The 24,511-nt window shown below is 44.2% G+C and overlaps 1 protein-coding gene and 1 long non-coding RNA gene across 5 annotated transcripts in view; one reads left to right on the forward strand and one right to left on the reverse strand.

Moving 5' to 3' along the window:
* Window positions 1-24,511, reverse strand: part of PCGF6 (polycomb group ring finger 6) — a 225,002-nt gene that overhangs the window by 111,450 nt on the left and 89,041 nt on the right. For 3 of the 4 annotated variants that reach the window (XR_002338753.1, XR_002338752.1, XR_002338754.1), the window contains exon 10: window positions 20,179-20,301. The gene's annotated coding sequence lies outside the window, so the exon portion shown is untranslated. Of the gene's footprint in view, window positions 1-19,256; window positions 19,384-20,178; window positions 20,302-24,511 lie in introns of those variants that run through there. The other variant, XR_002338755.1, reaches the window with a different exon arrangement.
* On the forward strand, window positions 20,308-23,051 carry LOC106508355. Its single transcript, XR_001305152.2, has 3 exons — window positions 20,308-20,458; window positions 22,549-22,720; window positions 22,832-23,051. It is a non-coding gene; the product is annotated as an uncharacterized LOC106508355 (long non-coding RNA).

Genomic DNA, 24,511 nt, shown 5'->3' on the forward strand with positions numbered 1-24,511 from the left:
AGGATTGAACCCACCTGCAGCACTTACCAGAGCCACAGCAGTGACAACGTCAGATCCTTAACCACTAGTCAACCAAGGAATTCCCATCTGCCATTTAAGTGAATGGAATGTAAACAACCAATCAATGGCCTCAACATTCATGAACATTCATTTGAATCAAGCAAAAATCTAGTAGGTGCCCATTGAAAACTTCCATTGGATTTACAACGTAAGATTGTAAGAGACAGGAGTTCCTGTTGTAGCTCAGCAGAAACAATTCTGACCAGCATCCATAAGGATGCAGGTTTGATCCCTGGCCTCACTCAGTGGGTTAAGAATCTGGTGTTGCCATGAGCTGTGGTGTAGGTTGTAGACACGGCTTGGATCCCAAGTTATTGTGGCTGTGGCATGCATGGGCTGGCAGTTTCAGCTCTGATTTGACCCCTAGCCTGGGAACTTCCATATGCTGTGGGTGTGGCCCTAAAAAGATAAAAAATAAATTTAAAAGATTGTAAGAGACAAGATCTGCAACCTTTACCACGATTGTTCTATCTATTGAACACCTACCAGGTGGTAAATACTGGAGATCTAAATTGACCCTTACCCACATTCTACCCCAGAGTTGCTGAACATCTATTTAGGAAATTAGACATTTGGGTAAAACATGAAGGCAGGTCATTATAAGCTGCATGCCAGATCAGTGATCCTGACACTCCAGAGTTTCAGGAGAGATAGATTCCTGAGGAGACATAAGAGTCAGAATCAAATACATCATGATACTATTTCATACCTACTAGGATAGCTATTAGGTATCCTAGTAGGTATGAAATAGCTACTAGGATAGCTATATACATTGAGAGAGAAAGAAAAAAAAAAAAAAGAGAGAGAGAGAGATAGCAAGCCTTGGCAAGGATGGAGAGAAAAATGGAACCCTCCTGCATTGCTGGTAGGAATGTCAAATGGTGCAACATCTGTGATGGGTCCTCGAAAAGCTAAACATGGAATTACTGTATGAGCCAGCAATCCTACTTCTGGGTATATATACAAAAGAATTGAAAACAGGGATTCAAACAGATACTCAATGCCAGTGTTCATAGCAGCATTGTTCATAATAGTGAGAAAGTAAAATCAACACAAATGTCCATCAACACATGAATGGATAAATAAAATATGATACATCTACACAATGAAATATTATTTAGACAAACCAACAAATAAAATTCTGGTACCTGCTACGACATGGATAATCCTTGAAAGCACTATGCCAAGTAAAATAAGCCAGACACAAAAGGACAAATATGATATGATTCCACTTATGTGAAATATCTAAAATAGGCAAATTCATAGACACAGAAAGTAGATTAGAGGTTACCAGGGGCTTGGGCAACTGGGAGGAAGAGGGAGTTATTGCTTCATGGGTCCAGAACTTCTGTTTGGGATGATAAAAAAGTGCTGAAAACAGGCAGTGGTGTTGGTTGCACAACACTGCTAGTTACGCCACTGAACTGTACACTTACAAATGGTTAACATGGCAAATTTTATGTTACATATATTTTACCATAGTGAAAAAAATTTCAAAAAAACTTTAAAAAGAAATCAAGTTCCTAAATAGGACCATTTCCTCCATGTTCAGGAGGCTCCTTCTAAATGCACTTTTCAGATGCTGGTCCCAAGTCCCCGCCTACATTGTTTCCTCTGACTGAAAAGCTCTTTTAACATTTTGAACTCTCTTAGTCCTTTCAGCCTTAGCTCCACTATTACTCAGGGAGGCCTTCCCAACCTTGTTACCCCAGTATTTTCTTAACATGCTGCCCATATCCCTGCTTCCCTTCCCACGATTACAATTAAATACCTATTTGTGTGACTATGTCTTTAATATCTGCCTCCTCAGTAGGCTGTAAGCGCCAAGAGGGCAGGGATAATCCTGTCCACTGTGTCTATCATGTCCACGGAGAGGGGATACAGCTCCTCGCCAAGGGTCTGGCACCCTGGGGGTTCCATATGTACTTTTAAATAAATGAGTAACTAAATGAATGTGTGGTAGGATTGTGAGCAGATTTTAACTTAATGCCTTTTACAATTCTGAAAGTAGATTAAATTATTTTTTTTCCTTTCCTTTTCTCTCTCTTTTTTTTTTTTGCCATTTCTTGGGCTACTCCCACGGCATATGTAGGAGGGTCGAGTTGGAGCTGTAGCTGCTAGCCTACACCACAGCTCACAGCAACACCAGATCCTTTACCCACTGAGCAAGGCCAGGGACCGAACCTGAAATCTCATGGTTCCTAGTCGGATTCGTTAACCACTGAGCCACGATGGGAACTCCTTTTTCTCTTTTTTTATGGAGGCACCTGAGGCATATGGAAATTCCCAGGCCAGGGGTCAAATCAGAGCTGCAGCTGCCAGGATCTGAGCCGCATCTGTGACCTACACCAGAGCTTAGGGCAATGATGGATCCTTAACCCACTAAGCAAGACCGGGGATCGAACCTGCATCCTCATGGATACTAGTTGGGTTGTTAACCCACTGAGCCACAATGGGAACTCCTAAATTACTTTTTTAAGGGCAGCACATCAGGGGTCTCATTCTTTTTGTTTTGGTTTGGTTTTTGTTTTACAAACGTGTGAAACTATTAATTTGTATTGCTCACGTTGACTTCAACGTATACTTTTTTGATGACAGTATATTCTACCATGTAACTTTGAAAGCAATCAAATTTTTGAAAGTTTATTTTAGGATTTCACACAGTGACATATGGGGTTAATAATCCAGTGTTGTCTCTGCAGTAGCTCGGGTTGCTGCTGAGGCACGTGTTCAATCCCTGACCCAGTGCAGTGGGTTAAGGATTTGATGTTGCCACACTGCAACTGTGGCAGCTTTGGCTTGGATTTCTTCCCTGCCCCTGGAAATTCCATATGCCTCAAGTACAGCCCAAAAAAAATTATTTTATTAAAGTATAGCTGATTAGGGCTCTCACTCTTACATCTTTGTGCTCTATCCTGTGAAATCTTCAGCAGTCTCTTGAGCAGGAACCTGAGTGAGACTTTAGTACAATTTGTTTCCAGGTAAATCTGCTACATCACCAGCCACTCCAACCTTGGTCTCTAAGTGTCCATCTAAAATAAGTGATGAGTTGTTGGACAAAAATGGTACACTTCTTCCCTGTGGCACCAGAACTGCCAGCCCCCTCTAGAGCATTTCACATGTTCAGGTTAGGAGGCATTCGATTGCGACTAAAGCATACTAATGTCAGAATGAGAAAAGGCATTTACTCATCTATTGGGGAAACCAATTCTTTGATAAGCATAGATAAGTTTAGACCTTATGCCATTAGTCAATAAAGGCATTTCCTAACCGACTGGATGTCCTCATCTTGACATTCCACATCAACCTCAGTAAAGCACTTTCTGGGCTAAAAGGAAGCTAAGCAAATATCTCATTATTTTGGGGACAAGAAGTACAAATAGAAATTGATTTAAGGAATTTATCTTTGGATGTGAACATTTGTAGGAACAGAAAGGCATGCAACACAGGAAGAAGCACACAACTCACAACAGCTTTTATAGAAACAAATTTTGTCCCACAGACCATTATTCTCTCAGCCCACAAAGCAATCTTCTTTCTTTTTACTTTTTTATGTGTTACATATAAAATGCATAAACCTTGGGAGGGGGAGGGAGTGGGAGGGATCGGGAGCTTGGGCTTATCAGACACAACCTAGAATAGATTTACAAGGAGATCCTGCTGAATAGCATTGAGAACTATGTCTAGATACTCATGTTGCAACAGAAGAAAGGGTGGGGGAAAAATGTAATTGCAATGTATACATGTAAGGATAACCCGACCCCCTTGCTGTACAGTGGGAAAAAATAAATAAATAAATAAAATATAAAATGCATAAACCAGAGATTACAAAGCAAACCAGTGACTATAGAAGTTAGGAAACTTTTGACCACAAGTAACAGGAAACCCTGTTTCTGTTAAACCTTGTATCTTGTTTAAAACAGGCTTAAACTTATCTAGAGGTATGGTAGGCTCCAGGGCACATGGTACAGTGACTGACACTGCCACAGGGAACAGGTTTCATTTCTCTGCCCTGCAGGCTTCAGGGTTGCCTTCATCCTAAAACATGTTCCCTTCATGCTTATAGGATGGTTACAAGTTTCCTTATTCATGTAAACACAAGATTCTAAGTCCTTCCCTTCAACCTAACTGGGATGATTTAGGACACATGAAGATCCCCAGGACCAATAATCATTGCCAAGGAAGGCTCACACATTGATTAATTATATTTTGTCCTTGGTATGGGGATGGAGAGGATAGCTGAGCAAAACTCAGATATTTTTTTTCTTTTTATGGCCACCCTTGTGGCATATGGAAGTTCACAGGCTAGGGGTTGAATCAGAGCTGCAGCTGCCGGCCTATGCCATAGCCACAGTAATACCAGATCCAAGCCACATCTGCAACCTATGCTGCAGCTGTTGCAATGTTGTATTCTTAACCTGATGAGCAAGGCCAGGGATCGAACATGCATCCTCACAGAGATAACCTCAGGTCCTTAACCTGCTAAGTCACAATGGGAATTCAAAAACTCAGATTTTTGACAGGGAGGAGGGGTGCAGAATGGATGGTAGGTAGGCAGTCAAGGGTGTTCACTGCAACGAGCAAACCAGAATCTGCCCAGACCTTGAGTTACAAAGTAGAGAAATATAAAACACGTTTCACTAATTTCACATTCACTAATCCACTTGTACTTAACCCATGTAGGGGATAAGAACACACTCATCAGCAACAGTAGTCCATCACAGCAGTGATTCCTAGAAAAATCAGGAAGCCTTCGTGGTGGTCTTCACATATGCACTGTAGTCTCACCTTCCTAGAGAGAATAGCATCTCTCAGTCAACTAAGACAGTCCTTCATCTTAGCCATCCTCTCCAGTCCTTGGTTTATGAGTTAGATCCCACCCTAGTCCTCCCTGACGATACTGAACAGCATTTCCCCCATCTGGTAAATTTATTTTAGGAGTCCCAAAGTACATTTTATTTATTTATTTTTTTGTCTTTTAGGGCATATGGAGGTTCCCAGGCTAGGTGTAAAATCGGAGTTGTAGCTGCCAGCCTACACCAGAGCCACAGCAACGAGGGATCTGAGACATGTCTTCGACCTACACCACAGCTCATGGCAACACCAGATCCCTAACCCACTGAGCGAGGCCAGGGATTGAACCCGTGTGCTCATGGATGCTAGTCGGGTTCGTTAACCATTGAGCCACGATGGGAGCTCCCCCAAAGTATACTTTAATATGATTAATTCTGTGAGATATTACTAGATATTCCTTGAAAAAAAAATAAGTTCCATTCTTACAGATCATGAAACTCTTAGCATTTGCAAAACTTGGGCATTTATCATTATAAATTCCTGGGACAGCATATTTACTTTGTCTTTTGAAGACTGGGTTTTTGTAAGCAAGAAAGTGACTCTAGTTCTCAGACCAAAGAGATGAAGCCTCATCCAAGGATATGCAACAAGGGTTTGTATAGGGATTTGTAATAGGGATGCATTATTTTCTTCAAACAGTGATTATCAAACTTCAGCAGGAATAAGAGGTGCCTGAATAGCTTTTGAAAAGTCAGATTCCAGAACCCAATCCAGTCCCTGGCTGTGTGGCCTGGGAATTTATATTTAAACTAACTCCCCAGGTAATTCTGATGCAGGTGGTCCATGTGTTCTCTGAAATTGCTAACTATCTACTTCATGCATGATTGTGACAGTCATCAATGTTGCCATGGCAGCAGCTAATCTGAGCCACGTCCTTCTGCCTGCTGCTGGACCAGCCACTGACTTTTGGGGTCTCTTTCGTGTTTGTTAGCCCAAGGAGCCTCTGTGAACAGCCATCTTTCAATACTGTGGAAACTGTTCAATTCACCCAAACAAAGAAACTGACTCATGGTTGTAGGAGCAGAGATCATGAATTACGTCACTTCACCTTCAGAGCACCAGTCTTTTAATTCCCATTCTTGGCTTTACTTCAGACATTAACTACTAGCCCTCAGTGACTGCATTTCATCAGCATGAAAAGGGTGCAGTCTCCCAGACCCAGATGGTTTTCCAAACCTGCCACAAACTGGGGTTCTCCCTTACCTGGCATCTACAGCACTCTAGAAACAAGTGTCCTATTGGGTTAAAAGGAAACAAATCTTCTCTCATTTGAGTGATGGATAGTTGAGTTTACTACCTTTTTTTTTTTTTTTTGCTTTTTTTAGGGCCGAACCTGCGGCATATGGAAGTTCTTCTCAGGCTAGAGGTCGAATTGGAGCTGCAGCTATTCCATAGCCACAGCAATGCAGGATCCCAGCCAAGTCTGTGACCTACACCACAGCTCATGGCAACTGCCGGATCCTTAACCACTGAGTGAGGTCAGGGATTGAACCCGCATCCTCATGGATCCTAGTTGCGTTCATTAACTGGTGAGCCACGAAGGGAACTCCCGAGGTTACTAATTTTACTTTCAGCAAACCCCAAACAATTCTTTTCAACTAATTTTTTGGTCAGATACTATCTGAAAGAAAATCCATGCTAAGAGAGAATGGGTTAAATAGTAGGCTCTATTTGTATCTGATCCCTGAGCAGGTGTGATAAATAGGATAACAGCCTAATCCCCGGAAACTGTGACTAAGTTACAGTTAGAGGGCAGAGGAGCATTAAGGTAGCAGATGGAATTAAGTTTCCTAATCAGCTGACCTTAAATCGTCTGAATTCTCCAGGTGGTTCAACGTAATCACAGAGATTCTTAAATGTAAAGGAGGGAAGGCTAAGAGTGATGTGCTGTGACAAAGCCTTGGCTGGCCACTGCTAGCTACGGAGATGAAAGGGGGCCATGAGCCCAGGAACACTTGTAGCCTCTAAAAGCTGAAAGAGGTGGAGTTCCTGCTGTGGCTCAGCAGAAACAAGCCAGACTAGCATCTGTGAAGACTCAGGTCCCGTCCCTGGCCTTGCTCAGTGGGTTAAGGATCTGGTGTTGGCGTGAGCTGTGGTGTAGGTTGCAGACGCGGCTCAGATCCCATGTTGCTGCAGCTGTGGCATAGGCCAGTGGCTACAGCTCTGATTCAAGCCCTAGCCTAGGAACTTCCATATGTCACTTGTGCAGCCCTAAAAAGACAAGAGAAAAAAAAAAAAAAAAAAAAGCTGAAAAAAGCAAGGAGACTGATTTCTCCCTAGAGACCCTGGCAGAAGTGCAGGAATACCTTGATTTTAATCCGCTGAAACCCATTTCAGACTTCTGACCTCCAGAACTAAGGTAATACATTTGCATCATTTTAGGCCATGAAGTTTGTGATAGTTACATCAGCAATAGGAGACTGATGCACAGGGGATTAGGAAAGAAGGCCAAAAACAGATACAGACCAGAGAGTCAAACAAATGTAGGCCTCCTTGCTCAGTGCACACTCCCTGTGCTCTAGTGGGAGTCCAGGGGAAACCCTTCATCCTATGAGTTTTCCAGGAGCCTTGCCTTTGAACCAGATAACCTGGTTAAGAAAACCTGCAGTATTGAAAAAAAAAATTGTATTTTGAAGAGCTAAATTCACATACATTTTCTTTTTTTTTTTTTTTTTCTTCTTTTTTTTGGGTCTTTTCTAGGGCTGTACTCTCGGCATATGGAGTTTCCCAGGCTAGGGGTCTAATCAGAGCTGTAGCTGCTGGCCTACACCACAGCCACGGCCACATGGGATCAGAGCCAAGTCTGCAACCTACACCACAGCTCAGGGCAACGCCGGATCCTTAACCCACTGAGCGAGGCCAGGGGTCAAACCCACAACCTCATGATTCCTAGCCGAATTTGTTAACCACTGAGCCACGATGGGAGCTCCTACATTTTCTTTTTTGATCTTTTGATGTTTGTATTTTGTTTCCTCCTTTTTTTCTGAAGTTTAACATATATACATATATACAAAAAATGCATGAATCATTTTCACAAAATAAACACACCACCAAATCAAGATAGAAAATATAACTAGAAGCTTCAAAACTCACCTCATGCCCCCTCCCAGGCACTACTTCACTTCCTACTGATAATCACAATCCATAGATGTATTTTTGTCTGTTTTTGAACTTTATATAAAGGACTCATGCAGTATGCATGCTTTTGTGTCTGGCTTCTTTCACTTAACATTATATTTATAAGATGCATCCATATGTAGCAATTGTCTATTTTCAATACTCTATAGTATTCCACTGTATGAATATAATACAATTCATCCATTTTTTTTAAAAAAAAAGGAAAATTGTGGATTAAAAGTAGTTTCACTCCCTTCCAGGACTTTTTAGACTCTTTATCTGCTAATAAATAACTTTAAATTCCAAAGCAAGGATAGAACATAGAGAGTTTCCCCAATCTATTTGACCGTGAAATTTTTTTTTTCCCCTACAAAACATCTTATAAGACTAATTATTTTGTAGTACATGTTCCAGGAAACCCTGGTCTGGAGCAATGGTTTTCAAACTGTTCCCCAAAGTTCTGGGGTCCTAAGAGTTCCTGTTGTGGCACAGTGGAGTCGAATCTGACCAGGAACCATGAGATTGCAGGTTCAATCCCTGGCCTTGCTCAGTGGGTTAAGGATCTGGCGTTGCTGTGGCTGTGGCGTAGGCCAGTAGTTGTAGCTCTGATTGGACCCCTAGCCTGGGAAACTCCATATGCCACAGGCACGGCCCTACAAAAAAAAAAAGCTCTGGGGTCCCAAATAGTGACTCAATACCGCATAAGGGATGAGAGTTAAAGTCAACTGGATCCCCACTTCTGCTTCAGTACGCCCTTCACTTGTATCTGTTTTAAGAAGGGATTTCACATAGACAAGGTGTATGTGTGTATGTATTAACTGCCCAGTGTCCATGACTGGAAAAAAAGGGTTTGGTTGCTTTAAAAAATATGTCTGATAACCATGTCTAGCTCTAGAGGACCTCTCAGAAGACTGCTGCACAGACTCATGTTCCAAGCTACAAGGACTTGCCGACCTTATTCAAAGTTTATTGCTTTTGCCATTGACGACTTTCCAGGCTCTGTCCAAGAGCCATCCGGCCACCGATTCTCCCAGTAATGTTGTGGAAAAGGCTCAAAAGAGATCATGGATAGCCGCTCAATACAGATCAGGCAGCTTAGTCCACAGGCAGCTTCTGTCTATGGAGTCAGAGCCTGAAAATAGATCACTACATGTCACACAAGTCTTAAATTCCTTCTAACCAGGCAGCAGCGTGTAGGGATTAAAAGCATGGACTCCAGAGCCAGACTCCATGGCTTCAACTTCTGGCTCCGCTGCTAACTAGCTGTGACCTTGGGCAAGTTTCTCAAGACCCTGACGTCTTAGTTTCCTCATCTCTAAAATGGAGGTGAAGATAATAATAGCATCCACCTCAGAGGCTGGATGAGGATTAAATGAGATCATGTTTGTACAGCATTTGAGACAGGGCTGGGCATCTAGTAAGCACCACACACATGTTTGTTAAATAAAACCAAAGTGGCAAAGGCACTTGCCTTTCTCTCTGAACTCAAGGAGCCCAATTCCAGACATCTTAATTGTTTTACCACTGCTCCCAAAGTGAGGCTCTCTCTATGGCCTCCCACGCCCCTAGGGAGTTGGGATCACATGGACCTTCAAAATGGCAAGTGTTATCATACTTCGGATTCTATGGATCAATAACGTTTCAAAAGCAACTTGGGGAATTCATTTAGGGTGGCCATTCTAACTATGCCATTGATGACTTTAAAATAAACTGCCATCTACTATCACTACCACTTCATGAAAGGCAATTTTTTTTTTTTTGTCTTTTGTCTTTGTTGTTGTTGTTGTTGTTGTTGCTATTTCTTGGGCCGCTCCCGCGGCATATGGAGGTTCCCAGGCTAGGGGTCCAATCGGAGCTGTAGCCACCGGCCTACGCCAGAGTCACAGCAACGCGGGATCCGAGCCGCGTCTGCAACCTACACCACAGCTCACGGCAACGCCGGATCCTTAACCCACTGAGCAAGGCCAGGGACTGAACCCGCAACCTCATGGTTCCTAGTCAGATTCGTTAACCACTGCGCCACGACAGGAACTCCACGAAAGGCAATTTTAACACCGAAAAAAAGTAGGAAAGACCTAGTCTCAGAATAAAAGAAAAGGTTTTAAATTAAACTGAGCGAAGTTTAGGAGCTCCCATTGTGGCTCAGCGGAAATGAATCTGATTTGGATCCATGAAGACGCAGGTTCGATCCCTGGCCTTGCTCAGTGGGTTAAGGATTTGGTGTTGCCATGAGCTGTGGTGTAGGTCATAGAGGTGGCTCAGATCTGGCACTGCTGTGGCCATGGTGTGGGCTGGGGGCCACAGCTCTAATTCGACCCCTAGCCTGGGAACCTCCATATACCCCAGGCACAGCCCTAAAAAAGGACAAAAAATAAATTAATCAATTAAATAAAATATTGAGCGTAGTTTTTTTTTTTTTTTTTTTTTAAAAGTCACTACTCTTTTCTGGTTTTTCCATTTCATCTTGAGCCAGTGGCCAAGAGCCAGCCCCTGTCTGTGACCCAGCATTTGGCTAAGGTGCTCTACAGGCCCTGATGAGTATTTCTGGACACATGAGACATTATAACTAAACATTTCCCTAAAGGTCCAAGCCTCAGAGCTAGTTCTAAATACCCAAACTTTGCAAAACCAAAGGCATATGCCAATGATCCCAGATAGCACTGCCATACTCAGAGGTGATGGAATTAGGAAGAGTCATTTCAGTTGTTTTTTTTTTTTTTTTTTTTTTTGTCTTTTGTTGTTGTTGTTGTTGCTATTTCTTGGGCCGCTCCCGAGGCATATGGAGGTTCCCAGGCTAGGAGTTGAATCGGAGCTGTAGCCACTGGCCTACGCCAGAGCCACAGCAACGCGGGATCCGAGCCGCATCTGCGACCTACACCATAGCTCACGGCAACGCCAGATCCTTAACCCACTGAGCAAGGGCAGGGACCGAACCCGCAACCTCATGGTTCCTAGTCGGATTCGTTAACCACTGCGCCACGACGGGAACTCCCTCATTTCAGTTGTTCACTAGCATTTGATGGGGCCGTTTAGAACCTCGACTCCAGTTCCAAGGAGCCAGGAAGACTGAGTCACCTGGGTGTTTTAGAAAAAAAACCTTACACTTTCCACCTGCGTTTTTCCTTTACTCTCTTATCACCACCACATTCACAATAGTGCTGACCCCAGACATGTGGGGTTTTTCCCCCACACCAAGCAATCCTCTGTGAACAGTGGGGTGTTCTACCATCTAACTCAATTCTGACACTCCCTACAAGAGATAGCGTCAGTGCCCACAAGTTAAAGACTTGGTCCCATGAGACTGCACCCCCTCCCCCAAGTTCAGATGCCAATCACAAGGTTATCCACAACTTCCGCCTGACTTGGCTACAAATCAGAGGTTCCCATAACCTCTTCCCCCCTTGGATTTGATTATTTACTAGGGCAGCTCTTAGAACTCAGAGACACCTTGTCTTACATGTACCAGTTTATTAAGGGTTATGATAAAGGGCACAGACGAACAGCCAGATGAAGAGATACAAAAGGTGAGGTCTGAGAGGATCTGAGCCCAGAAGCTTCTGTCTCAGTGAAGTCGGGATGGGTCTTCCTCCTGGTACGAGGATATGTTCACCAAGATGGAAGCTCCCTGAGCTCCAAACTTTTGGGAGCTACCAACTTTTTATGGAGGTTTCATTACCTGGGCATGACTGATATAACTCCATTTCCAGCCCATCTCCCTTCTTACGAGAATGGGGGCCAGGGATGAAAATTCCAAGCTTCTGGAGTTCCTGTCGTGGTGCAGCGGAAACGAATACAACTAAGAACCATCAGGTTGTGGGTTTGATCCCTGGCCTTGCTCAGTGGGTTAAGGATCCAGCATTGCCATGAGCTGTGGTGTAGGTCGAAAACAGGCTCGAATCTGGCGTTGCTGTGGCTGTGGTACAGGCCGGTAGCTATATAGCTCCGATTAGACCCCTAGCCTGGGAACCTCCATATGCCGCGGGCGCAGCCCTAAAAAGACAAACAAAGAAAAAGAAAAAAGAAAAATTCCAAGCTTCTAATCATGGCTTGGTCTTTCCGGTGCTCATCCAGGAGCCACCCAGAGTCACCTCAATAGAACAAAGAGCCCCATTACCCAGGAAATTACAAGCATTTTGGGATCTTCTGTGCCAGAAACCAGGGAAAGAGACCGCTATTATGTTTTCTATTATCTCACGCTGGGTGTGTTTTCTTCCCAGACACGGTGAGAGGCCAGGAAGCGGAGTCAGACCCCAGGACCCATCATGCTGGCCCTGCTGCTAACCCACAGTGTGAGGCCTTCAACAATTCGGAAACTTGTTTTTCTCTTCTATGAAACGGAGGCAGTAATGTCTGCTCTGTATTTCTCAAAGTTGTTTTGGGAATCATATAAGTAATGGCTCTGATCCTGGTTTAAAAGCACCAGAAGAATGTGTATTTATAACCTGGTCAAGGCCCCAAGTTATAACTAGGTTTCTACCAGGGATCCTTCCCTCCACCTTCTCCTCCAGCCCAACCAGGACCCCACAGTACAAGGCTCCAGGGTAGACTCCTAGGCCTTGGCTTAGAGCAGTGGGGCAAGGAGAAGCCAGTTTCTTCTTTCTCGGAGTCCTGGTCCCCCAGGTCTCTCTGGGATGGAGTAAGCTCTCTAAGTATTAAACACTCAGGAATCTACAAATACTCTTGGAATTCCAGCTTAGTGAGCCTGTTCAATAACGCTTCCTGCTCCACTAACAAAGGGTGATAGCAGAGGAATGCTGGGAGGCAGTCCCTTCTCCTGCCTCCAAAGAATCCTGGCAGCTCAACTTGTTATCTCCACATGTTATATCTGGAAGAAACTTTAGATCAGTGGTTCACAATTCTGGCTGAACATTAGAATCACCAGGGAAAAATACCCTTGCCTGGCTGTACTGCACGCCAATTAAATCAGAGCCTTTGGGGGAGGGACCTAGACAACAGTATTTTTAAAGCTCCCCAGATGATTGCAATGAGTAGCCTCATTTGGGAACAGCTGCTACCAAGGCTCCAGGAACATCTCGCTTTACAGAAGGAAAAACTGAGGCCTTGGGAACTGAAGAATTTTGTCTGAAGTCATACACCTGATTAAGCGTTTGAGCTATCCGGTCAACATGTTGCTGAGAATAACAGCTCATTTCTGTTGACCATTTACTCTGGGCCAGAGCAAGCACCAAGCACTTTACAAATATAATCTCAATAAGTCACCACAGTTAAGGTTATGAGAAAACTGAGGCCCACGGAGTTTAACTAGTCTTCTGAAGGTCAAAACAACTGCACAGTGGCAGAGATCCCAGTTTAATTGTTCGACTCAGTTTGAGCAGCATGCGGATGACAAGATAGGGATAGGGCCCTTGCCCTTAAGGAATTTACAGCCTACCTGGAGGAATAGGACATACATAAATGAGTCAACACTTAAAGCAGTCTGATATGTGTTATAGTAAAAGTAAACAACGGAAGGACAAGGAAGACTTGTAACGCTGGAAAAGTCAAAGAAGTCTTCCTGGAGGAGGAGGTACTTACAGAGGTATTATTACTACTACTACTACTATAATTATTATTATTTTGGCCAATTCCCTTAGTATGTGGAGGTTCCCAGGGCCAGGGATCAAACTCAAGCCGCAAAAATGACCTGAGTTGCTGCAGTGACAATGCTGGATCTTTTACCCACTGAGCTACCATGGAACTCCTGAAGAAGCCTTAAAATGTGAATGAAAGGTAGTTTAGTGAAAAGAGAGGAGGGAGAGGAAGTGGGCTAGCCAGTGTAAAGAATGGTGACTGCTCAGAGCTATGCAGTAATTCATAATGACTTGATAAGTACAATTTGGGTGAAGCTCTCACCAAGAGGTAAGACGGAAGAAGTACAAAGACTAGATCATGAAGGAGTCTGAAAGAGGGAAACCATGGCAGGATGATAAACAGACAGTGGAAGGATATACATTTATGTATTTAAAAATTGTTGGTGAGGAGTTCCTGTCGTGGCGCAGTGGAAAACAAATCCAACTGGGAACCATGAGGTTTCAGGTTCGATCCCTGGCCTCACTCAGTGGGTTGAGGATCCGGTTTTGCCGTGGGCTGTGGTGTGGGTCACAGACACAGCTGGGATCTGGCATTGCTGTGTCTGTGGCATAGGCCAGCAGCAATAGCTCTGATTGGACCCCTAGCCTGGGAACCTCCATGTGCTGTGGGTGCGGCCCTAAAAAGACAAAAGACAAAAAAAAAAAAATTATTGGCGAATACGATATCAAAAGCACAGGCAACAAAGAAAATATAAAGTGGATTACATCAAAATTAAAAATGTTTGTGCACCAAAATATACTCTTAACAGAGAAAAAGGGCAAATCATGGAATGGAAGAATAACATCAAAAAAAAACTAGCTGATTCAAAAATGGGCAGAGGGCTGGTATCCATATTTCTTTTTTTTTTTTGGCTTTTCTAGGGATGCACCCTCGGCATATGGAGGTTCCCAGGCTAGGTGTCTAATCGGAGCTGTAGCAGCCGGCCTACACCAGAGCCACAGCAACGCGGGATCCAAGTCGAGTCTGCAACCTACACCACAGCTCACAGCAACGCTGGATCCTTAACCCACTGAGTACAGCCAGGGATCGAACCTGCAACCTCATGGTTCCTAGTCAGATTCATTAACCACTGCGCCACAAGGGGAGCTCCTGGTGTCCATACTTCTGCAAAAAAGATAAACAAAAGGCCAATAAGCACATGAAAAGACCTTCAACATCACTAATCATTACGGAAACTCAAATCAAAACCACAGTGAGATATCACCCCACTGCCAGTAGGATGGCTATAATCAAAAAAGAAAAAAAAAAAAGAAAAGAAAATAACAAGTGTTGGTGAGGATATGGAAGGACTGGAACCCTTGTGTGTTGCTGGGTTATGAGAATGTAAAATGGTGCGGCTACTGTGTTAAACAGTAGAGCAGTTCCTCAAAAAATTAAAAACGGAATGATCATCTGGTCCAACAATTCCACTTCTGGGTATGTACCCAAAAGAAGTAAAAGCGGGTTCTCAAAGAGGTATTTGTCCACTTGTGTTCATAGCAACGTTATTCATAATAGCCAAAAGGGTAAAAGCAACCCAAGTGACAGATGAATAAATAAACAAAATGTGGTGTACATATATACAATGGAACATTATTCAGCCTTAAAAAAGGAAGGGTATTCTGGAACATGCTACAACATGGACGGACCTTGAACCTTATTATGCTAAGTGAAATAAACCAGTCACAATACTGGTATGAGCTACCTAGAGTAGTAAAAATCAAAAGAGACAGAAAATATTACCATGGTTACCAGGAGTCAGGTAGGGATTGGTAATGGAGAGTTACTGTTTAACGGATACAGAGTTCTGGTTTGGGAAGACGAAAAAGTTCTAGAGGTGGATGGTGGTGATGACGGTACAACAATGTGAATATACTCGATGCCACTGAACTGCACAAGTTAAAATGGTAAATTTTATGTTACATGGATTTTACCACAAAAAAAATTGTTGGAAAAAAATTACTGGCAGAGTTCCCATCATGGCTCAGCGGTTAACAAACCAGACTGGTGTCCATGAGGACATGGGTTTGATCCCTGGCCTTGCTCTGTGGGTTAAGGATCCAGTGCTGCCGTGATCTGTGGTGTAGGTCACAGACGCGGCTTGGATCCCTTGTTGCTGTGGCTGTGGTGTAGGCCAGCGGCTACAGCTCCAATTGGACCCCTGGTCTAGGAACCTCCATGTGCCGCAGGTGCGGCCCTAAAGAGACAACAGCAACAAAAATTTATCGGCACTAGTGTTAGTAGATTAGTGAGGTGAAAACTCAATAAGAAGACCAGTTAGAAAGCTAATACCCAGGGGCAGAGAGCTCAGTAAGAGCCTGATAATGTAAGACGGTGGCAGGGGAAGCTGGGGGGACAGATACTAGAGATTCCCAGGTGAGTGGCTGGATGGGGTGTGAGGAAGGAGGGGAAACCAAAAGGCTACTCCCAAAGTCCTGAGCTGAGGGACTGATGGACAGTGGTGCCCATCACCACGACAGGGCCCACAGAGTTGGTGGGGGAAGAACAGGTTTCCTGAAAGGTGGTGAGTTCAGTTCGGGATAAGTGGTGTTTGAAACACCTGGGGAATGTCCAGGTGGCAATATCTTAAAGGAATGAGACTGATCTCAGAAGATTGGATTTTCTAAAGTATGATAATAGTATTATGTTGTTGTTGTTGTTGTTTCAGTTTGTATCTTCTATAGAGAATAGGGGTGAATGGGGCAGGGATGGCCCTGGGCGATGGTTACCAGGGCTGTCATGGGTACCTGAGGATTAATTCTGTCTACTTTGGGGACTAATCAAAAATCACCATAATAGGAATTCTGTTGTGGCTCAGCAATAACGAACCCAACTAGTATCCATGAGGACGCAGGTTTGATCCCTGGCCTCGCTAGATGTGGGTTAAAGGAGCTGGCATTGCCATGAGCTGTGGTGTAGGTTGCAGACACGGCACAGATCTGGCATTGCCGTGGCTGTGGCTGTGGCTGTGGCTGACAGTTGCAGCTCCTGTTCAACCCCTAACCTGTGAACTTCCATATGCCCTGGGTGCAGCCCTAAAAAAAAAAAAAAATTGCTGTAATAAAAAGTTTAAAGAGCAATAATAAAAAGAGATGTAAACCTATAGGGCAGAGATAATGACACTGTTTTATTATTAACAATAATAGTACAAAGCATTACCATTTAGGGAGTCTCTGCTCTGGCAGGCACTTTGCTGGGCCCTCTACGTGCATATGTTGCACTTTTTCATGACAACTCCAATTTTACTAAAGTTCAGAGATGTCAGATGTCTTGCATAACAAGTAAAGCTTTAGATTATATGAGGTATAGCAGAGGGAGCAAATACAACAAGAATATAAAAGGGCTAAACAAACGTATGGACTACAGACATTTAAGACTAGGCCCAGGACCCCACAGACAAGTGGCAGGTAGAGTGCTTTACAAACCAAGGAAGAACAGAGATTCAGGAAGAAAGGAGTGGTTCTCAGTATCAAACACCACACAAAATGCAGGCCACGTAGTAAATAAAAACTGCTCCTTGGATTTTGCTATTAGGAGATTGCTGTGGCCTTGGGAAGAATCACTGTAGTTGGTAGGGACAAAAGAAGAGCTGGGAGGGAGTGCGTAGCAAATGGGGCCTCCTCTTCTGATAAGCTATGCTGTGAAGTGAACTTGAATGATTGTGGTGATACTGTGATTTATAATGAGAAATGTATATCTGGTCTTTGTTTCTGGCATTGAGCTTCTAAAACCCTGGGAATTTCCTAAATGATGAAAGCAATAGAGATGCCTTTTGTTAGTGAGTTGACTCTGGGACCACACCTAAGGATGGGGACTAGTTGCCAGGAAAAAAGCAACCATGTGCTTGGAGGGGTGGAACTTTCCCACCTCCCTGAGTTCTGGGGAGGGGCTGGAGGGGGGAGGGGAGAGGGGCTGGAGGGTGAATCCATCGCCAGTGGCCAGTGTTTTAATCAATCATGCCTATACAATAAAGCTTCCGTAAAAACCCAAAAGGATAGGGTTCAGAGTGCTTCCAGGTTGGTGACACATGGACATTTGGGGAGACTGGTGTGTCTGAAGAGGGCACAGAAGCTCCTCACCCTTTCCTTATACCTTCTCATTGCATCTTTTTCCAGCTGATGTCCCTGAGTTAGATCCTTGTACAATAAGCCAGTGATCTAGTAGGTAAACTGTGTCTCTGAGTTCTGTGAGCCGCTCTAGCAAATTAATCAAACCCAGGGGAGGATGGGGTCATGGGAATCTCTGACTTATAGCCAGTTGGTCAGCACAGGTAGTAAACTGGGCTTTTGATTGGCATCTGAAGGCAGGTGGGCAGTCTTGCGGGACTGAGCCCTGAACCTGTGGGGTCTGATGCTATCTCTGGGCAGACAGTGTCAGAATTGAGCTGAATTGTAAGACACCCATCTGGTACCCAGGAACTGCCTATTGGTGTGGGGGGCCCCTGCCCCACACTAGAACTGGCCCCAGACTTCGCTGGCTAATATTTAGAGGAAGGAAGGCACAAAGGTTAGAGAAGCTGCCTGTGTAGCTGTGTGGCAGGGAAGCAGCCGGAGGAGAGACTAAAGATGGAGGAAAGGGAAGTGAGGATGGTGCCAAGAGCCGAGGGACCGGAAGGGATGGAGTCAGGCTGGGAGGTGAGGGATTGCCTCAGACAGGAGGGAAGGAAGAAGGAAGGAGGCCACTCATGGGCTGAGAAAGGAGATGAGAGAATCATGATGTCAGAGGACAGATGAGCTGGGAGAGGGCGCCGTGAGTAAGCCAAAGGCAGGAGGTTCTGGCTGGAGACGGGCATGTTGGTATTGCTGAGCTAGAACAGTCATGACAAGGTCCAGGGTGTGCCTGGCTGAGGTGGCATTTGTGGCATTCGAGTTAAAAGGTCAAGAAGTATGAGACGGACGATCCCGAGGAACAGACCTGAGGTGGAGAAGAAGTCTGGGGGGTTCTGTCCTCAAAGAGAGCAGGAGAAAGCAATCCTTGCCTTAAGACAAAAGCACATTTTAAGATTCTAAAAAATATTCTAAGTCCTAACTCATGGCTGCTATAAATGCCTCTTGCCAAAATGTAAATCCATAGCTTCTTCAGGAGTATACCAAATACTTAGGGAGTTCCCATTGTGGCTCAGTGGGTTAAGAACCCAACAGAGTGTCCATGAAGATACACGTTTGATCCCTGGCCTCACTCAGTGGGTGAAAGATCCAGCGTCGCCGTGAGCTGTGGTGTAGATCGCAGATGCGGCTTAGATCCCAGGTTGCTGTGGCTGTGGCTGTGGTGTAGGCTGGTAGCTGCAGCTTTGAGTCGACCTCTAACCCAGGAATTTTTATATACCACAGGTGTGGCCGTAAAAAGAAAAAAAATTTTTTTAAAAGAGTATACCAAATATTTAGACCAAGTGACACACTGAAACCATGAAGCAGGAAAACCTACATGATAAATCCTTGTTCTTTCCATTAGCAAATGGGTTAAACCTACCTTCCTTTTTTTTTGTCTTTTTAGGATCGCACCCAAGGCACATGAAGTTCCCAGGCTAGGGGTCCAATCTGAGCTGCAGCTGCTGGCCTATACCACAGCCACAGCAATGCCTGATTTGTGCTGCATCTGCGACCTACACCACAGCTCACGGCAATGCCAGATCCTCAACCAGAGTCCTCACAGATACTAGTTGGGTTTGTTACTTCTGAGCCACAGGAACTCCAAACCTACCTTTCTGAGTTAGACTGAGGTCTGGCCTCCTTCATTCACTCAGCAAACATGCCTTCTTTCTGCCAGGTACTCTGCTGGGCCCTGGGGATTCAAAATGAATTACCTATGGTCTTTATGGAGTTCACAAACAAGCGCAGGAGCCAGTCCTGATGACATGAAAATTCTAGAGAAGTGGAAGGTAGAAAGTACAGTGGGGTTGTGTGAACACCAAGAAGGGAACCTAGGTTTGGGGAGAAGCAGCACAGAAAAGCTAACAAGAGATGAACCTTAAAGAAGGAGCAGGGCGCACCAGCCTGGGAGGTGTGGGAAGGGCATTCTAGGAAGAGGAACAGCATGAGAAAGGGCACTGAGGGCCTGGATGATCATGAAACTTAACAATCTGGTTTGGCAGAAGAGTAGCCCTTAAACAGCAGTCTGCACAAGAACTGGCCTCAATATCATTAAAAAAGCAGAGTATCAGGCCCTGGAACAATGGATTTCATAGGCCTAGAATCTGCATTTTCAAACGTGTCCTCAATGCTTCTGAAGAAGGTGGTCCATAGTTCGCACTGCAAAACCCCTGGCTCCTGGTGGGGGGAAGGAGTAGGGGTTGGGATGAGGCAGAAATTTTGTTCAGGAGCGTGTCGTGTTAAGGAGTTTGGAGCTCAATTTTTCTAAGCAGTGAGGTACCTTTAGGGAGTGCCCTGATGACATCTGTTCCAGAAATCCCTGTCTGGCAGTGGGACTGACAAAAGCCTGAAGAGAAGGAAGGTCGCTGCACCCAGGAAAGACATTAGCGGGGAACATTCAGCACATCCTCAGGCTCCTGGGAGACAAAAATCTCTCCTGAAGAGACAAACAGAAACAGCCAGGGTGGCCCACTGAGCACACACAAACCTATGCAGAATCCAGGCTGGGGGACACTCCCTGTGGTTCTGAGGCTTGTGCTGAGTCATCCTTCACTGGAACAAGCTTCTCAGTCTCCGGGATCTTGCTTCACACGCTGCTGCTTGGATTCCCCTTGGTTTCCAGGCCAAAGAAGGAGAAAGAATAAATATTAACCAAAGGCGTTTCTAGAGCTGGGTGCCCAGGGCCCCTCCCTCCCAGAGGCTGGGATAAACGGCTGGTTTCCCAGTTTTGGAATCCTCTTGGCTGCTCCCACAGAAAAAGGACAGAGGTGAGCACCTCTCGGAACAGATCAGAGGCTGGAAGGGACTTGAAGGGAACCTGTTTTCTGGGAGGAGCCCTGGGCTGGCTAATGTCAGGCTCACATCACCACCCAGGCCTGGCTCCAGGGGATGGGCTCTCACTACACAGGGCTGCATCTCAGGGCAACTTCCTGGTTGACTGGCATGAAGGGTGACCTCCCACAAAACCAGGCCCTTCTTGGGCTTTGGCTTCTTCTATAAAATGATGGAGCTGGACTCAAAGAACCTTCCAGTCCTATCACTGCTGGACCAATTGGGCTAAACTGAGTGGGACTGAATATCTTCCTTCCAACATTACCAGAAGGGTCAGAAGCTATTTCAGGGTTTCTCAAGACACACTGATCCATTTATTTATTAGTTTCTGAGCACTCTACTATGTGCAAATAATAAGAATGGGTATTCTTTTCTTTTCTGTCTTTTTAGGGCTGCACCCAGAGCATATGGAGGTTTCCAGGATAGGGGTCCAATCAGAGCTGTAGCTGTTGGCCTACACCACAGCTCACAGCAACGCTGGATCCTTAACCCACTGAGCGTCGCCAGGGATGGAAACTGCGTCTTCATGGATGCTAGTCAGATTCGTTTCTGCTGAGCCATGATGAGAACTCCAGAATGGGTATTGTTTTCATGTGCTTATGAGCAATATGCTAAGTATTTTACACTTATATTTGCTCATCACAGCAAGACTGTGAAGTAGGTATTCCTATCATCTTTATTTCACAAATGAAAAAAATTGAGACTCAGAGATATTATCTTGCCTAAGAACATTCAGCTGGTAAAGCAGCAGCAAAGCCAAGCCTGTATCAGCTCCAGATCAGGCAGCTCCAAAGACCGTGGTCTTTCCACTCCACCACTTTACAATGCTGGTCAGCCGAGGATTAGTTAGGTGCAGATCACAGCCTATACTGGAGGTGGAGGGTGGAGGGAAGGAGGGAAGGAGGAAGGATAGGCCAAGTGGTGAAATTATTTGTTAAATGAGAATAATAATAGTACCAACCTCAAGTGGCGGTTGTGAGAATTAAATGATTAATACATTATAAGTGCCTTAAAAAGACAGTTACTAATATATAACATTAACTCTTGTTATTAGTGAATATTTTACATATAGTAATTGCCAATTTAAATTGTGCTAACATATACAGAACATAAAATTTACCATTTTAACCATTTATTTTTTAATTTTTAAAGAATTTTTAGTCTTTTCTTTTTATGGCAGAACCTGCATCATATGGAAGTTCCTGGGCTGGGGTCAAATCAAAGCTGCAGCTGTCGACCTATGCCACAGCCATGCCAGATCCAAGATATATATATTCTCTTCCAGTTCTTTTCCACCATAGGTTATTACAAGACATTGAATATAGTTCCCTATACTATACAATAGGTTCTTGTTGCTTATTTTATACATAGTAGTGTGTATCTGTTAATCCCAAATTCCTGATTTATTCCCCCTCTCCCCAGAACTTTTTCATCTTCTCAAACTGAAATTCTGCCAAGTGCTTTTAATATTAATATAACCCATTATTATGCTAAATAACTGTACGTGCCTATCTCCCTGACAAAAGACTGTAGTTTGCAGCAGAGGGCATGGGTTGGAGATCATAGCCCTGTGGTCAAGTTCAGATTCCCTCACAAATCCATTTGAACTTAAAATCCACCCCCACTACCAGTTCTTCCGTGGGGATGAGACGGATGCACAGAGACCACACACGATTGTGTTTTGTATTAGATAAGATCATCGAGGTAAAAGCAACCTCCATGCAAACGTTAGACTCTCCACAAACGTTAGACGGCTATGGATACTTTTAAGCTCCCAGCTTAGCACAAAATAGGGATTCAGATAAAGTTCTAAATCAACGAGAGAAACTCTAAGTTGTTGGGCCATACTGCCCCCTGGTGGTAGCCCCAAAACGTTCAGCGTCTCTGGCCTCCTGGGTGCTCTCTGGGGCTAATTGGGTAAGACCAGGGGCCGTCTGGGAACGTCTGGGAACGGGAGGGAAACCAAAGGTTCCTGCCCAAGGGGCTTTTCCTTCTCACCTGAAAATTATCCTCATTATCCCATGAGGTTCTTTAGGCTCAACTCTCCATTCCAGACGGGCCGGTCTCCTTAAGGCTTTTGCTCACGTTGGACCACTTCCCCACCGGTGACTCATTCAAACCCTAAGCCTCGATCAGACTCACTCAATCGTGCCTCCTCCTTCAGAAGGACGCCCTGGAGCATTCCAGCCAGGCTTTCGGTAACTCCTTCTATAACTTCTACAGAACTCACAGCCTGTGCTTAATTATGTACTTGCGTGTATTTCTCTCCCAACTTGATACAATTTCCTTGTTTTCTTAATCTTTTCCAGGGTCTACAGAGCAAGAACTGAAGTGATGAACTGAGCTCCTTAAAAGCATACTTTATATATAATTGTTTACATTATATTACTTTCAGGTACACAATGACATAGTGACTCAAAAATGTTTATATAATCCATTTAAAGTTATTATAGGAGTTCCCGTCGTGGCGCAGTGGTTAACGAATCCAACTAGGAACCATGAGGTTGAGGGTTCGATCCCTGGCCTTGCTCAGTGGGTTAAGGATCCGGCGTTGTCATGAGCTGTGGTGTAGGTCGCTGAGGTGACTTAGATCGGAGTTGCTGCGGCTCTGGTGTAGGCTGGCTGCTACAGCTCCAATTAGACCCCTAGCCTGGGAATCTCCATGTGCTGCAGGAGCAGCCCTAGAAAAGGCAAAAAGACCAAAAAAATAAAATAAAATTATTATAAAATTTTGGCTATATACCCTGTGCTATACATTATCTAGTCTTGTAGCTTATTTATGTTTGTTTGTTTTTCTTTTTTAGGGCTGCACTCCCAGCATATGGAAATTCCCAGGCTAGGGAATGAATCAGAGCTGCATATCTCAGCCTATGCTATAGGATCTGAGCTGCATCTGTGACCTACATCACAGTTCATGACAATGCCAGATCCTTAACCCACAGAGCAGGACCAGAGACCAAACCCATGTCCTCATGGATACTAGTTGGGTTCATTACCGCTGAGCTACGACAGGAACACCATAGCTTATTTATTTTATACATCGTGATTTGCTCCTCTTAATTCTTTACCCCTATCTTGCCCCTCCCCCTTCACTCTCCCCAATGGCAACCACTAGTTCTCTATATCTGTGACTATTTCTTTTTTTATTATATTCACGAGTTTGTTTTATTTTTCAGATTTCACATATAAGTGATAACATACAGTATTTGTTTTTCTCTGTCTGAGTAATTTCATAATACCCTTCAGGTCCATCCATGTTGTTGCAAATAGCAAAATTTCATTCTTTTTTATGGCTAAGTAGTATTCCTCTGTGTGTGTGTGTGTACACATGTGTATCACATCTTACCCATTCATTTGTTCACAGACATTTAGGTTTTCTCTGTATCTTGGCTATTGTAAATAATGCTGCTATGAATATTAGGGTGCATGTTTCTTTTCAAGTGAGTGTTTTGGGAGTTCCTATAGTATCTCAGTGGGTTAAGAACCTGACATAGTGTCCATGAGGAAGCAGGTTTGATTCCTGGCCTCAGTGGGTTAAGGATCTGGGATTGTCACAAGTTGCAGTGTAGGCCGTAGATGTGGCTCAGATCTGGCGTGGCTGTGGCTGTGGCATAGGCCTACAGCTGTAGCTATGATTCAACCCCTAACCTGGGATCTTCCATATGCTGCAGGTGCAGTCCTAAAAATAAAATAAAGTGAATTAGTGTTTCGGTTTTTTTCAGATAGCCAGGAGTGGAATTACTGGACCATTGGTAGTTCTAGTTTTAGTTTTTTGAGGAATTACCATACTGTTTTCCACAGTGGCTCCGCCAATTTACATTCCCACCAGGAGTGCATTAGGGTTCCCTTTTCTCCACATCCTAACCAACATTTGTTATTTATAGCCTTCCTAACAGGTGCGCAGTGATAGTTCATTGTAGTTTTGATTTGCATTTCTCTAATGCTTAGCAAAGCTGAACATCGAAAGCTATACATTTTTGAGTTCCTAA

This window comes from Sus scrofa, chromosome 14 (genome assembly GCF_000003025.6).
Source record: "Sus scrofa isolate TJ Tabasco breed Duroc chromosome 14, Sscrofa11.1, whole genome shotgun sequence".
Lineage (NCBI taxonomy): Eukaryota > Metazoa > Chordata > Mammalia > Artiodactyla > Suidae > Sus > Sus scrofa.